Source organism: Chiloscyllium plagiosum, chromosome 7 (assembly GCF_004010195.1).
Source record: "Chiloscyllium plagiosum isolate BGI_BamShark_2017 chromosome 7, ASM401019v2, whole genome shotgun sequence".
In the NCBI taxonomy this organism is placed as follows: domain Eukaryota; kingdom Metazoa; phylum Chordata; class Chondrichthyes; order Orectolobiformes; family Hemiscylliidae; genus Chiloscyllium; species Chiloscyllium plagiosum.
Genome location: NC_057716.1, coordinates 28,450,163 through 28,454,372, shown reverse-complemented (window position 1 = coordinate 28,454,372; position 4,210 = coordinate 28,450,163).

Below are 4,210 nucleotides of genomic sequence, written 5' to 3'. Positions count from 1 at the left end.
TCCAATGCCCCTCCCCCCAAGTCCCTCCTCCCTACCTTTTATCTTAGCCTGCTGGACACACTTTCCTCATTCCTGAAGAAGGGCTCATGCCCGAAATGTCGATTCTGCTGCTCCTTGGATGCTGCCTGACCTGCTGCGCTTTTCCAGCAACACATTTTCAGCTCTGATCTCCAGCATCTGCAGACCTCACTTTCTCCTTGTCAGTGTTTTGCCAATTTCCAGTGGCTGTACTTTTCATTTAGCAAAAGAGCAGGGGTATGTTTAGGACAGACAGAAACAAAATAAAACTCCAGCGTTGTTTTAAAAACCGTCCTCTGTCATACAGGTGGCAATAAATATTTCAAATATGTTTTTCAAGGCAGTGAACATAAATTTGGTGGAAGGATCATAATCTGCAATGCCTGTGAGATCCGAGCTGAAAAACAGAGGGAGATGATTCCAGCTATGACTAGAATACTGATGCCTTTCACACTTATATTTATACATGTAATTTTCACTTTTATTTCTTCATATTTAATGTCTCTGCTCACCCCTGTGGCCTTCTCTGTTCAAGGTACCAAGTCCAGTCAATATAACCTCACCCTCTGATGAGTCTGCACTGTGCCCTCTTCCTGTTGAAGAGGGAGCAGTCTCAGTGGCTCCCATATTGAGTCACACGTTGGAAGTATAGTTTCTGTTGGATGAGAAACCCTGAGATAAATTTAACATCAGTGGCATTTGACACAGCCACCACACGATCACCCTACTGCTTGGTTTGGCATGTGCACTGTCCCAGGCTTCATCAAGACCCTCATTATGTGATCCTGACTTCTCTATTTAAAGCTGAAAATGTGTTGCTGGAAAAGCGCAGCAGGTCAGGCAGCATCCAAGGAACAGGAGAATCAACGTTTCGGGCATAAGCCCTTCTTCAGGAAGGGCCTGAAACGTCGATTCTCCTGTTCCTTGGATGCTGCCTGACCTGCTGCGCTTTTCCAGCAACACATTTTCAGCTCTGATCTCCAGCATCTGCAGTCCTCAGTTTCTCCTTCTCTATTTAAAGGGATGGGCCAAAGATGGAATGTGAAGGGGGTGGAAGCAAGGGAAGGCATTACATGGCAGTGCATTCAGGATAGCCAAAGGCTGGGGCCCCACTCCCTTAAGCTGGCAGAGAGAGATACTCTTCACAAGAAATGGGAGGAAGAGGAATTTCCCACCACAATGGAGATATAACTTGAAGTGCCCAAGAGGTGAGCAGCAGGAGCATTATGCCACATTCCTGGATTTAGGAACTGCTTTCATGACCTAAATGGATCAGGAAGTGTGAGTGTACTGCAGATTGATTTATATCCTACGTGTGCTTCATCTCACTGTGACTTGTCAACCCAACTCCAATCCACACAAGGATCTGCGTTGCAAGAGGACCCCTGTTCTCCTCCCACCCTGCACACCCTCCCTACCCTGATCAATCTAGCTTCTACTCCCACTCACCCTCATTCTCAAGCAATTTTTAACTCATAGCTGAAACTCACCTTCAGCAGATGTACTGACTCCATCAGGCGAACACAGACTTGTATTTCTGCCTGTTGCAGCAGTCGACAGGACAGAACACCATGGTGAGGCTGAGAACTGCAGGCAGTCCTTCACAACTTTCACAATCGCCAACTGCAGAAAAGGAGGAGGAGAAGACTCTAGAGATGATCCTGCCCATTGCGGGTGGAGAGGTGAGGACAGCGCAGCCACCATATTACAGACATGATGTGTAATGCATACGCACTTTCTTCACAACACGCAGGTTGACTTAACATGTAACCAGGGTAGTTAGGAAGGCCATTGAGTCTCTTAACTGGGATGTCATGTTGAGGTTGAACACGACATTGGTGAGGCCTCTTCTGGAATACTGTGTCCAGTTCTGTTTCAGGAATGATATTAATAAACTGGAAAGGTTTCAGAAAAGGTTTACCAGGATGTTGCTGGGAATGGAGGGTGTGAGTTATAGGGAGAGGCTGGATAGGCTGGGACCATTTTCACTTGAGATTGAGGGGTGACCTTATTGAGGTTTATAAAATGGTGAGGAATGTATATGAGATGAATGTCAGGTATCTTGTTCCTAGGATGGGAGTTTCAAGTCTATCGGACATGTTTTTACAATGAGAGGACAAAGATTTGAAAATGACATGAGGGATAACGTTTTTACAACGAGTGTAGTTCATATGTAGGATGAAGGTCCAGAGGAAGTGATGGATGTGGGTACAGTTACAATGTTGAAAAGACACTGAGATTAGTACATGAATAAGAAATGTTTGGAGGCAAATGGGCCAGGAGCAGGCAGGTGGGACTAGTTTAGTTTGGGATTATGGGTAGGTTGGACCGAAGGGTCTGTTTCCGTGCTGGGACTCTGGCCACTTCCAAGCTTAATGGTTACAACTGACTTACCTTGCAGGTATTAATTCGCCTTTTATCTTCTGGCATGCAGCAGAGGTCAATGTAAATCATAAATGTCAAAGCCTTGCAGGAGCTGAGTGCTTCTGATATGAATGCAGGGCTCGTGTTCACTGTGCCCCAACCTCGACGCTCAGACACCAAGTGGGACCTTGTAGACATGCTTTTCAGCTTGGTCGCTTCCAATTCACAAGTGAGTAAAAGCAAAAGAGCTGAGCACAGCAGTATAGGATTTACAGCAGAAGGCACAGCACTCACCATGTACCACCAGCTGGGCACGGGATGCTGTCAATGGATAGGAGAAACGTGGAAGAGTTGCAGTGAACGCCCTAACACTCCCTCAAATCGCACTAAGCATTTGTGAGATGATAATGCAGGCCAATGATATAATATCTTCTCATGACAACTGAGACCCTATTCCATGGACCCATCAAGCCCACCAATCTAATGAGACCACCAAGGCTCTGACCATGACTAGATCCTAATATTTCTGTCCCCACAGATAGAAAGACATGCTTGCCCCGACAGAGTGCAATGGGCTGTGCCAAACTGTTCTCCGGCATAGTGATAGCAGCTGGGCCATGAGAAGCGTGATAGTGAAAGGGGACTAGGTAGTGGGCACTCACCTAGAATGGTACTTCGCACCCTTTCCCACACCCCTCCATCAGCACCTGATACAATGACTCATGTCCAAATTGTTGAATCTGTCCCATACAGGTGAATTATAGAATCCCTACAGTGTGGAAGCAAGCCATTCAGCCCATCGAGTTCACACCAACCGACCAAAGAGTATCCCAGCCAGACCCACCGCTACCCTACCTCGTAACCTTGCATTTCCCATGGATAACCCACCTAGCTTGCACATCCCTGGACACTATGGGCAATTTAGCATGGTCAATCCACCTAGCCTGTATATCTTTGGACCATGGAGGGAAGCTGGAACACCTGCAGGAAACCCATGCGGACACAAGGAGAATGTGCAAATGCAACACAGATGGTGGCCCGAGGGCGGAATTGAACCCGATTCCCTGATGGTGTGAGGCAGCAGCACTGTCACTGAGGCAGCGTGCTATCCCAAGTGTAGCTGGAGCTCTCCGTGGCTTCAAAACCCAGAAATCTGTGACCAACATGTGAATGAAGTCACTTTTGGAATGTAGGAAGTGCTTGTAGCTGTTTTGCGCCCAGTAACTTGTCACAAACAGCAATGAGATAATTGACTGAGTGGTCTGTTCTTACTGGTATTGATTATTGAGATGAGACTTTAGTTAGGCCACTGGGAGAGCTCCACTGATCTCTTTCAAAGTGCTTCATTCGTTATTCAAAACCAATCTAAAGGTTTCTCAGTTGACAGGATTATCTGAAAGATGACAGTTGGGAATATGCAATAATAAGACTCAATACTCCACAGAATTGTCAGTAGAAGAGAAGTGCTCAGGTTCAGAGACAGGACTATAATGCACTCAAGCGTAGCCATTACTGTCCAATTTTTTAAATCTCAGATTGTCCTTGATATTTATCTTCAAAAAATGAAAACTGTAAGGATATACAACCTCATGAAATATTTCTTCTGTAGACATTTCTCAGTTAGAGAAAATGATACAGGAACTCAGTCGATACTTTCTGTATTCCCTTTTCTCAAACTCAAAGTTTATTTGGCAATATGATGTTGCTGCTCCAGGTGAATGTATTCATCTTTCGGGACCATTTAACCTGTTAAAGGAATAAGGATTGATTGCCTTGCTCCACATCCATGCTTAGAACACATGGTATCACACCACAAACTTTAATTAGC